Source organism: Lissotriton vulgaris, chromosome 2_1 (genome assembly GCF_964263255.1).
Source record: "Lissotriton vulgaris chromosome 2_1, aLisVul1.2, whole genome shotgun sequence".
NCBI classification, from domain to species: Eukaryota; Metazoa; Chordata; class Amphibia; order Caudata; family Salamandridae; genus Lissotriton; species Lissotriton vulgaris.
This window is the reverse complement of record NC_141687.1, coordinates 1,776,880,941-1,776,893,915: the sequence shown is the minus strand read 5'-3', so window position 1 is coordinate 1,776,893,915 and position 12,975 is coordinate 1,776,880,941. Positions and strand designations below refer to the sequence as shown.

At 44.4% G+C, this 12,975-nt stretch overlaps 1 protein-coding gene across 1 annotated transcript in view; it reads left to right on the top strand.

Moving 5' to 3' along the window:
• Nucleotides 1-12,975, top strand: part of LOC147733269 (sperm-specific sodium:proton exchanger-like) — a 7,973,824-nt gene that overhangs the window by 7,121,107 nt on the left and 839,742 nt on the right. The gene's annotated exons all lie outside the window — the stretch shown is intronic.

The following is a 12,975-nucleotide window of genomic DNA, read 5'->3' as shown; positions in this document are numbered from 1 at the left end:
CTGTTTCGAAATTGATATAAGACTCTTGTGTCCATATACCAGCCTAAATTACTACTGCGTGGGCTGGCACCATCTTGTGATATAAACTTTGTCCCTAAATACACCCTCAGCTACATCTATCCTATTTTAGGGTATGTCTCATCTCAAAGGGACACGGTTAGATAAGAAGTCAACTCAATTTAAAAAAAGCTCCTCCTAATGTACACATTTTAGGTGTCATACAGTACTTATAATAGAACATAGTTTTATGGCATGTAATCAGCTTCACTTTACATTTTATGTAACATGCTATATTGCTTTAAATTCACCATGTGTGTGTTCATTCACAAATACCCTTAAGGAAACTAAATTGTAGACTAACTACAATAGTTCAAATGTATCACAAAGATTGAAAATTGTCATTATTCAAATACAGCTTGGCACGATAGGATACAAGTGCAAATACACTACCGATTTCTATTTTTGATAATGTTTATTAAACTAACATGCATCTAAAAACTCGTCATCACAATGTGAAAGGTGGCTTGTTGTAACAGATTCTGTAAATCATTGGATTTTATCTCACATTATACAATACGGGTCCTGATGTAATGCATTGACATCTGAAGTATATTTTTACAAGAAATAATGTAGTTCATTACATGTATTAAGCCCCACGGCTGTGGTTCTCAATCGACAAATCCATCCATCCTCTGCCTTTCTTAGAGCTAGCTCACGATCCCCACCCCTGGATGGAGTTTCCACATGTTCTAATGCGTGAAACCAGATATTTCTTTCCAAGGGATGACTTTTCTGTATATGAGCCGCCACAGGGTATTTTTCATCATTATTCCTAATCGCCCTGATATGCTCCTGCATTCTGATCTTCAGACATCTAATGCTGCTTTCTATGTAAATCTTGTTACATGCACACCCCAAAGCATAGATTGTATAGGTATTGTTACAATTGATGAATGTCCGGATGGCATACTCTCTTTCAGTGTTGTTCTTGAATTTCGTTTTTTTATTCACACCAAATTGGCATGTCACACATTAGCCACAAACATAAAAAACAGCTGTTTTTTTAGTTAACCATGATATTCCACTCTTCTCTTTTTCTGTTCTCTAACGTAGCTAGGGCATAGAATTTTCTTGAGATTTTCTCCCCTCCTGTAAACAACCCTTGGTTTCTCAGATACTGTGCCCAAGGGCATTTGACCAGAAGCAATCAAATGCCAGTTTTTTCATAAGATGTTATATATGTGGTTGCTATATACATTATATTCTGTTATAAACAGAACCTCATCTCTTTTATTGTTCCTATTCCTGCTATGTTTGTTATGGTGGATCTTTAATGTGGACTTTTGATCCACTTTCATTGCCCTTGGCTCAGCTTTCTCTAGACTTTCCTTTGTATATCCTCTATTTTTAAAGTAATTTTTCATGGTTTTGATGTGTTTGTGAAAATGTTGGAGTACTAACTCCCTCAACAACAATGTGGCCACTGTGAGACTATCATTTCTCCTAGTTGGGTAAGCTACAACCCACCATGTAAAGATGCACAAAATCACTAGGACATGTCTCAATCCACACAGACATCTCTATAAAGTCCAGTTAAATCTTGTTAAAGGGACCTATTGATCTACTGATGTGACTCAGTGTTATTGCTGTTCTCCTGCCTTCATTCTGCTGTTGGCACACAACTAGGGGTTGGTGGAGCGCACAGAGTTGCATTTTGCAGAATTCCATGGAGTTGCTTAAAAACTATGTGGTATTCTGTGGAGTTCGACGAGCTGATGGAGTTGCACCATTCGCCATCCCCTATCAATTAATTGAGGCCTCCTGGCCCCTAAGACAGCTGAGTCCATGGGTTGACTGACCTTTGATGATGAAAGCTCATAGCCAGGTGACCTATTGGGCAGGGCCCCAAAGGAGGAACAAGTCGGGGAAGCAGGGCTTAGTGGTGCGGTATCTGTGGATGTTGTAATATAAAGTGAAAACAGTCAATAAAAAGGCCCACTATCCCAAGTGTACTGGAGGACCAATCATTCAGCAACTACCCTTGTCATGGTGATTTCCTGTGGCCTGTCGACCCAGCGAAAGAGAGAGAGCAAGCAAGTAGTGGGTACCGGCAATGAAATGGGCAGGCATAGTGAAAAGCACCAGGAAGTGGGCCAATTACAGAAAAACAGGGATCTGTGCTCCTGCGCGAGCCTGCAGATAAAAATTGGTGGCAGCTGCTATGATGGGAAAGTTGTAATGCTGACTAGATCAGCAGGACGGGGATTCATAATGGCAGTGCACAGATACTCAGCACAGATATATGTAATTGAGCTGAAGATCATGGCACGAGTAAGGGGTGTAACGCAGTCTTGGTAATCAGCATCTTCTAGTAGTTGCACTGGCTGTGGGCCTATGAGAGACATCTTCACTTATTCTTTTACAATTAAGCACTGGACATAGTGCACAGGTAGCCTGTGGTGGCTAGCACAGAAGGAGTGGAATTGGAGAGGCAAGGTCCACAGAGTTGGTTAAGGGGAATTCGGTTTGACTGTGAAAAAAATACCAGCTGCTGATCAGCATCTCTGGGTGCATGCATGCAGGGCTTCGAAATCAGATGGAGGATACTCTCCCCAGAAGAGCCCAGGAAGGGCATTGAGACAGATGCCCAGTCTTCATGAACCTTCCTACAGCCTCTCTCAAATCTATACATTTACCGATCAACTTAGAAGAGAAATCCGAAGCAGACCAAGGGAATGAAGATGCGCTTACCTCCATCGCTTTAAGAGTCTGAGTTCCTAGAGGGCAGCAATCACGGCTCAAGGAGAGTGTTCCAGAAAGGTGCAGAGGACCCTGGAGCTCTCCTTGCCGAGGAGGTTTATGATGAGGAGTATCTTCTACTCCTCTTTATGAGCTTTCCGAGCACACTTTTTTGGCTTCATGTTGTGAATGAAGTAACAGACCTCTAGAAACCAACCTGATTTAAATGCAGAGGCTATGTTTAAGAATTGTCCAATCAGGATCCTTACTATAAACGGACAGTTTTTTTTCTGGTTTTTCTTGCCAAGAAAAGCAGTCAATTGACATGAGTTTCTAAAAACAAGCATTCAATTTCTGGTTGTGTCTCCCGGAAACCTACTAGCCAATCTAAGTGTAAATCTCATAGAGTGTATGTGCTTGAAAAGGACAGTGTTTCTTCTACTCCCTACTCCTATACCAAAAATGACATCCAGACCACAGGTTATTTCAAGTGTTAATGGATCTACAATTCACCTCCACTCACCATCAATGCAACAGTGAATATTTTCACCTTCTCCCGTATTCTCTGGCATCGCTGCATATGTGGCTCTTGCAAATGCTAAAGTGTACTGCACAAACATGCCCAACATGACCTCCACAGTAGCACAAACCAGCAAATAAAATACGTAAAGGAACAAAACTCGCCTGTGGCCTGGTGACTCACTCAAAGAAGAAAACAGGTTGTGAGCTTGTGCCCCAGGCTACAATAGTGGTGGGTGCTGGTAAACTCCGCTACGTGGCATAGGCGGTGTTTTGGCAAACTCCGTCTTCCAAGCAGAGTGACAAAATCACCATGAACTCTGCTGGCAGAGGTGAGTTTACCACCTACCACTACACACAATACATCTGGGAAAAACTTTCAGCCATCAGTCTGAATCTGGGGTTAAACCACGTTTCCCTCAACAGCCGCACCATGTAATAAGTCGTTACGGTTGCAGGTCTATAATAATGTCTTGCCATTTAGGTAATAAGGTCTCTGGCAACACAGGTCTTCCATCTATTGAAACCCAAATGTCATCCTCATTTCAGTGACGTAGTCCCTATTAAATGTCAAGAATTCAGAACGTAGTATCTCACTGTCTCATCAGCTTACCTACTGCCCACTGTAACATAGTCAGTGCCATGCGAATGTGCGGAGCACTTAACCACAGCAATCTGGGTGGGTAACTGTTAAGCCTGCAAAAGATTTTCCACTTTTGCCATTGCAGTTTGGTGACCCTGAAGAGGTCATAAATCAGCATTGGCACCAAAACTGTTGAAAGCCATAAACTACACTAAAGTTGTACCATCAGTGAAAATTATCACCTTTAGCTTGTCTGAAACACAGCATGCTCTAGTAAAAGCAATACATTTGGCCACTCATGTTGAAAATATTACTTAAAGCCAGGAGGCTTTGTCCACACTTGGACGGTAAAGACTGCATAGGCAGCACTCAGGGTTCCATTATGATCTTGCAAGCAGAGCCATCAATAAACGGCACATATTCTGATTCAGGTAGTGGCACATCTTGTATATCAAGTCTCCGCTTGGTGCATTGCTCAGTAATAGAAAGATATTCATGTTCAGCTTCACCTTCAACATTTTGATTCCCAGGGGTGCACAATAAGGTAACAGAATTTAGTACAGTACATCTCAATGTCACTTTCTCAGCTCCAATTAGGATTTGCTCATACTTCGTAAGCCAACTATTTGTGAGGTCATGTGTTCTGGTACATGTTAACAACACCTCAACTGAATGAGGGTGAAAACAGTCAAGGGGTGACCAATAACAATGCTCTTGCACAGCGCTCTGCTGACACCTGTGGAGGCCATAGCTTTGAGACAGCCGGGCATAGCAGCAGCTTCAGGGTCAGGTGTGGCAGAAAAATATGTCACAGGCATGCGGGCATTCTCATGCATCTGGATTAGCATATCCCTCTCTCTCAGAGCAAAAGAAAGCCAAACATTTATTATAATCAGGCATTACAAGTGTTGGGGCATGGCAAAGACATTCTCTCAGCTCTGAGAAGACATGCATGCAGCTGCCATCCTATGGTACCAGATCTGACACATCCTTCTGTGTCAGACTCCGTAAAGGCTTGGCCAACAAGGAAAAGTTGGAAAACCACTGTCGACAATAGCTCACCATTCCCAAGAACCTTCTGACTACTTTGTGTTGTTGGCAGACTCATTTTCAGAATTGCCGAGATTCTTTTATGACACCTTCCCAGCTCCTTTCTCAATGTTATATCCTAGATACAGAACTTCTTTCTATCAGTACTGCAACTTGTACAGGGACACTTTGGGGCAGATTTATGAGGCCGTTGCGCCTCTTTGCACTGCAATTGCGTCACTTTATTTGACGCAACTGCGGTGCAAACAATGCGCCCTATTTACCACGTGACGGATCTAGGAGATGCGTCACGTTGTAAAGCACTGCGCCATAAGGAGGCGTTCCTGCACAGGGGGGGGGGGGGGGGCGTTCCTGCGGAGGAACGCCTCCTGAAAGTGGCTGATTGAAATCTATGAGATTTCACTCAGTCACTTTCAGGGCAATGCTGCGTCAAAACCCTGCGCCTGCTTGAAGCAGGCGCAGGTCTTGACGCAGCATTGTACAGATGGTGTACCCCCGAGCCTTGCTGGAGCTGCGTCGCGCTTGCGACGCAACTCCAGCAATGCGCCACATTTCCGTCACAGATGCGTCACGCATCTGTGCCGTTTTTGCACCATGGTGCGCCGCATTATAAATGTGGCGCACCATGGGTGGCGGAGCTGTGGCGCACTGTGGCGCACGTTAACTGGCGCATCCCTGGGGATGTGCCAGTTAACATAAGTCTGCCCCTTTATGTCCATTCTCGGCTAAGCGGTTCAAGAGAGCAATTGTCTTGTTTGCAAGCCTCCTGTGTATTTAACTCCACCAGTAGGTCGTAAATATATAGGATTAAGCCTCAGTGATAGGGCTACACCAAGAACTCCAAATTATTTTTGCGTACCTTGTTGATGATTGAGGGGCTCTCCGTGTACCCTTGTAGGACTCAAAACCTTGACAAAACATAGCTGCCGAAAAGGGAAGGGAAAAAGAAACAGACCATTTTATACAATGTTATAGAATAGAATGCTTGACACAAATCAATGACAGAGAACCACTCAGCCTCACAAGGAATCTGAAACAAAATCATAGCTAGATTCTGTAGCACAGAACAACATCGAACAACAATAGAATTGACCCTTCTAAAAAATTGCAATATGCGGAAATTGTCGGTGGGTTTCTGCAAACCTATAATGGATGAGCTACAAGGACTCCCCATAATCTCTTTTAGAATGCCTTGCTCAATCATTGAGTCAATCACAGGAGCAATCTTAAAAATTGTTTCAGGGGTCAGAGTATACTGTGGGATTTTTGGGTACTCAGCATTTGGCTTCATTGTAATGAGGACTGGTTCAACACTTTTGATAAGTCTGATATCTTTAGCTGAAAAGTTCCAGGCTCACTCCAGGTAACACTGCCTCTTGAGGGTACATTCGAAATTCTCATCTTTGTCTGACAAGTTTGGCATACAGTATATGGAACAGCTCAGCCTGCACAAGAGATAACGTCCTAGCAGTTTTACAGGACTCTAATCACACAGCAGAAATGTGTGATTCCCCTCAAAGGACAGTATCTTGACAAGTACCATTTCTGAAACTAGGTTAGTCATTTGTTTATTTAAAACTCCTACAACTTGTATTCTTTGTCCCAAGAAGGGTAGGTTTGGAACATCTGCTGTTCTCACAGCAGAGCAGGTAGCACCAGTGTCAATAAGGAATGAAACAGGATTTCCATTTACTGCACCATCCACATATGGACCACTCTTGTCTACCTCTAAGGCTGCGCAGTACATAATCCTTCCCCCTTCCCTGGTGCTGTGATTGCGACAGGTCTGAGCTGAAATAATCATCTGCTTGAATCATGGAGTGCTGTTGAGACATACCCTGATTCACAAAAGGATTAGTATTCCCATTGGGAAAATGGTTAGCGTTGTATGTCTGGACATTTACATTTTGTTGTGGCAATGGGGCTTGTGGAACCTGCATCACCTGAAACGTGGGTACATCGGGATTGTGAATCCTCTGTCACTGTACTTGCTCTGTCAGAACCATATTATTTCCCTGTGATTGCACAAATCCACCATACTGAACCTGATTTCAATTAACTTTTTTATCAGTATTAAACCGACATTTGCACTTCCAAAGCCCTAACCTGCTGCAGAAATGGCAGAGATTAGACTTTTTCAAAGTGAGTACATCTACACATGTACTCTGATTAATTGCAACACCACATCCTCTACCTTGTGTTTAAAACCCTTACTTTTGAAACCCATAACCACCTTGCATCATCAGAGCTCCCTTCTGATAACACTCCCTGAATGGGACCTGCACTCCAAACAAACTGGATACTAACATCTCTGAGCAGCTCTCATTAAATGTTTTCTTCAATTTCTTGTGTTTCATATCCAATTCGTCACAGCATTACTTGGCCTATCTCAGTATCTCGTCAATGGCCTTACTCTACCAACAAATCAAATGCTGCTGAATCATGGAACATACCTCAGGCCTTGATCTATGCACAAATCTGTGAACAAAAAGTCCCATATCATTCACCTCAATTGTCTCTGACCCCTGAACTGTTTAAATGCCTGCAACAGTATCTTGTAGTAAGTATGTATTGACTCTTTGGATTCTTGGGTAGTTCTGTCAATCTTGACCCAATCAATCTTTCGAGGAGAAATTTGATTTAAGAAATGTAATAACCTTATTATACTTTTTCATTATCAGTGGTAACAGAGCATGTGATAGAGGATGTCTCATGGACTGCACCTCGGGCAAATCCACAGAAACTTTGCATTCAACCAACAGGTCACCCGGAATCACAATTTCAAATAATTTATCCAAAACTTTCCATTAAACCGTTCATATTTTCACAAACCGATTAACCTGTCTGTACCATTCCGCCGGGTTCTCTCTCAATTTCAGAAAATCATTTGTGAATGATGCACCAGGGTATATGGACATTTGCATCTGGGTTTCTGCAAATCAATTCTATGTCTGTGAGCCAATTCAGATTATCTTTCATGAGCCTTTCCTGCTTGTCGGGTAATGTCTTTACACAAGAACAATAATTCATAATCCTGGTAGGCATGCAGTGGGACAAATCAAGAGCCTCAGTTATGATTTCTTTTAATTCTACTTTCAATCTAGCCACATCCATTGCCCTTTCTCTCTCTGGAACCTGAGCATTTGTTCCAGGATTTCCACTACTTGTTGGGGTGTCTATACCTTTGAACTAATTATCAAGTTCTCTGGCTTTAAGACCTGGTCGTTCTGCTGGGATATGAAGAATTATTTCTCCGCTATAGGTAACACTACTTACACCAGGTGGTGAGTTTAGAAGAAACATTCCAGAAGTTGCCGTTCCCATAAGCACTTCTGCCCTAGGGGTACAGTAGTTCACATTCAGAAGCATATTTATTAATGTATTCATTTATAGTGTGTTATAAAGCATACACCTGACCATCGAGGCATCAGAGTGCTGTAACAAAAAGTATAATGAGGGTTGGGGTACAGTAAGGCATAAGTCTCTTAAGGAACATTGTAGATAAGAGTCGAAACACAGATTACAAAAATATTAGGATGCAGTGTAAAATGAGATACAATAGCAGAATATAATGTCACAATATGAAATGTTGTTCATAGGAATCAAACACAGGATGTCAGGAGTAGGAGGGTACAATATAAAAAGTTGTGAAAGAACACTCTGATAGGTCACATTTATGTCTAGTAGTAATGGTTTAACTTCTTTCTTGAAGAGTTTTCATGAGGTAATTGTCCTAATTGAGGATGGTAGTGTATTCCATATTATTGGAGCGGATATTTTTTTCTGGATGGTTCAAGTATGAGCGATTGTGCACTTCTAGAATCCCTTCACCTTCCTGAAGCTTGATTCTTTTGGCCATTGTTAGAACTGGGGGTCTCTAGATGGCAGAGGTAGGTACCTTTGTCCAAATAGAGACCCTTGCTTCTAGTCAGGGTAATGAGGCTACACTCCTAAATAACCCCTGCTCACCCCCTTAGTAGCTCGGCATGAGCAGGCAGGCTTATCTCAGAGGCAGTGTGTAAAGCATTTCTGAACACATATGGTAATACAGTGAAAACAATAAAAATGGACACCACACCAGTTTAGAAAAATAAGTAATCTTTCCTAAACTTAACACAAGACCAAAAGACAAAAATCCACATTACTGTAATCAAAAATATGTCTTTAAAATGGTAGTAAATAGCTTAGTTCAATGTAGATGGCAAATGCAACACTTTATTCTCAAAGTACCTTAGATGCATCACACAATGCAAAAGGGTCGCAGGGAAGTTGATGTGCTGTTCCCTACACTCAGGTGAGTGGATGTGTTGTTTCCTTACTACTGCGCAGGGAAGGTGATGTCTCGCTTCCTTACTTTGTGGGGAGTTGATGCGTCATTTCTTACTGTGGCCCGGTAACGATGCAACAAGATGGCGCCTCGATGTGATGTGAAGATTCGGTGCAATGCCACAAAATGGCATTTTCGATGTGATGCGACAACGCTGGTTGCGATGCATGCACGCCCGATGACTGTGCGGCGAACTTGGTAACTTCTGAGCTGCCGCCGGCTCAGCGACACCCTTCTCCAGTGATGCGTTGGTGACCTCTGCGCCCGGCGACCTGCTTCTCCGGTGATGCAACAGTGAAAAACTGCGCCCCGCTTTTTTGGCGATACGGCAGCAACTGCAGTGGCGACACGCTTCTTCTTGCTGCGTCACACTTCCAGATCCCAGCAACACGCAGTCTTCTCAGAGGGCCCAAACAACAAAAGGCACCTCTCTGCAGGTAGAATTTCCAGCAAGGAAATTCAGGGGAGCTGGTGATGAAGTCTTGTATCCCTGAGACTTCAGGCAGGAGTCAAGCACTCTTCAAGCACTTGGGGATTCTTCTTCAAGATTATGAAAAGTTCACAAAAGTTTGTTTCCTCTTTCCTTGGCAAATAAAGTGACCACTGCAAAACAGCACAGGGGTAGTCTCCTCCTTCAGCTACCTTGGTTCTTCTCCTTGGCAAAGGTTTGTCTTGATTCCCAGAAGTGATCTAATGTTCTGTGGTCTGGGTCCCCGTTTATATACACACAAATCCTTTGTCTCTGTAGGCAGAGAGTGTCTGTTCGTAGTCCAAACCATCGGGTGCCCTCTGCCAGTGCACATATTCTTCCTTTATCAGTCTGGGCCAGGGTCATCAGATGCACCATAGGAGGTGGAGCCGGCACTGTACTTGGGACTGACAAGTAAATCAAATAAGCCAATCATGGAGTCACTAATCCATTACACCAATTTACAAAAGGGAGCACTTGCACTTTGGCACTGAATATCAGTCTAACAGCCATGTATTTGGGACCAGGATTGTGTACGTTATTGTGAGTCAAGCATGCCACCTTTAGTTAGCTCCTAGCTTTACCTGGGCTTTACAGGAGGCAACAGTAAAGAAAACGGAAGGTGAGACCCACGCCAATGGTGCATGGTCTAACACGTGTCCGCTTCAGCTGAAATGTAGGGAAAACTACCCACCCCTTGGGAGTTCTCTTCACTAATGCAGAAAATCTGGACAGACCATCGGCATTGGTGTGCAGTACCAGGGCGGTATTCTACAGTGAAGTCCATCCCGGTAGGGAAATGGATGACCTCAACATCTTTAGATTCTCACCCCTCATCTGCATCAACCATCTGAGAGGTCTGTGGCCTATTTAAACCCGGAAGTGAGTCCCAAACAAGTATGGTCTTGACTTCTTCAGTGCCCAGACCACAGCAAATGCCTCATGCTCCATTGCATTCCACCTCTGTTTCCGTGGAGGTAACCTCCTCCTAATGAAGGCTACAGGTTGTTCTAGGCCCTCCTCATTTATCTGTGAAAGAACATTCCCCACACCATGCTCTGAAGCATCTGTCTGTACAATGAACTCCTTAGAAAAGTTTGGTGCCAGAAGCACGGGTACCATGCACATGGCAGTCTTCAGAGCATCAAAAGCTTTCTGACAGGTGTCAGTCCAGTTCACCTTCTTGGGCTGCTTCCTAGATGTCAGCTCTGTCAAGGGTGCAACAATGCTGCCATAACCCATGACAAACCTCCTGTAGTACCCAGTGAGTCCTAAAAAGGCCCTCACTTCTGTCTGGGTTTTGCGGGGTTCCCAAGCCAGGATGGTCTCAATCTTGGGCCAACCTGGTGTCCCAAGTATACCACAGAACCCTGCCCGATCTGAAACTTGCTCACCTTGATCATGAGGCCTGTCAATCCACAGCACCAACAACTCATCCCAGAGGTAGCCCAGATGTTCTTTCCAACTGGCTCTGAACACTGCAATGTCATCCAGGTAGGCAGCACTGAAATTTTCCAGTCCAGCCAACACCTGGTTGACCAACCTCTGAAAGGTCGCAGGGGTATTCTTCAACCCAAAGAACATAACTCGGAATTGGTAGTGCCCAACTGGTTTGGAGAATGCTGACCTCTCTTTTGTCTCATCAGTTAAGGAAATCTGCCAGTACCCAGACGTTAAATCAAATGTGCTGAGGTACTGGGCAGCCCCTAACTGATCAATGAGCTCATCAGCTCTGGGGATGGGGTGCGCATCAGTTCTGGTGACTGAATTGAGCCCTCGATAGTCCACACAGGACCGGAGTTCTGGTGTGACATACATTGCGGCAGCCTTTGGGGCCAAGACAATAGGCCTGGCCCAATGACTGTTCGAGTACTCAATCACCCCTAATGCAAGCATTTGGAGACACCCTCCATTGATGCAAGCTCTCCCCCTGTCAGACACTCTGTAAGTTTTGTGCTTAACAGGAGGACTGACCCCGGTGTCTACATCATGGACACATTAATCAGTGACACTTGGAATCAGGGAGAACAGATCAGAAAACTGTCCCAACAACTGGCGACCATCATTCTGCTTCTCAGGGGTCAGGGTGAATAAGAGGTTTACACCATCTACTGACCCAACTTGCTCTGTTGCAGACAGGAGGTCAGGAAGATGCTCAGTCTCCTCCTTTCCATCATCTGTCGCTAGGAGCATGCCCACTTCAGACCTCTCTAAATGAGGTTTCAGGCGATTGACATGTAGGGCCCGCAAGGTGTTCCTTGGAGACCGCAAGTTCACCAAGTAGGTGAAATCACTTTTGCACTCCACCACCTCAAATGGTCCGGTCCACTTATCTTGGAGAGCACAGGGCTCCACGGGGGCCATGACCCCAACTTTCAGACAAGGCTGAAACTCAATCAGAGTGGCATTCTGATCATACCACAGCTTCATCTCTTTCTGGCTGGCTTCCAGATTTGCCTGAGTTAGTTGCCTGAAATGCCTAGTTTGGTTTATGAAGGCCAGAATGTAGCTATGTACAACATGGGGAGGTTTCCTGGGAGCTTTCTCCCAGCCTTCCTTTACCAAACTCAGAGGTCCTCTTATTGGCTGACCATACAGCAGTTCAAAGAGGCTGACCCCTAAGGACTTCCATGGCAACGCTCTGTAAGCAAAGAGAAGGCATGGCAAGAAGATGTCCCACTTATGCCTCATAGGTTTCTCAAGAACCATAATCATGCCTTTGAGGGTCCAGTTGAATCTCTCAACCAGCCCATTACCTTGGGGGTGGTAAGGAGTGGTGAACTTAAATCTTTCCCCACACTCCTGCCACAGGGACTTCATATATTTGAAAATGAAGTTTGTACTATGGTCTGACACCACTTTTCTAGGGAACCCCACATGGGAGAAAATCCCCATCAACGCACGACTCACCATGGGGCGTGTCACCGACCGGAGAGGGATGGCTTCCGGGTACCGGGTGGCAACCAAGACAAGGATGAACCTGTTGCTGATGGCTGTCTTGAGTTCCAGAGGCCCCACAATGTCAATGCCCACCCTTTCAAAGGGGGTGCTGACCACAGGGAATGGCTGTAGAGGAGTCTTGTGCTTCCTTCCACTCGTTCTACTTGCCTGGCAAGTCTGACAGGTCCTGTAATGAGTATCTGAACTCTTGTGCATTTGGGGACAATAAAACTGGGTGACAAGCTTTTCAAAGGTCTTGTCCTGCCTCAAATATCCTGCTAAAGGCACATCATGAGCCAAACCCAGTAGGAAGGCTCTGAAGCGCTGTGGTACTACCAGCGCACGGTC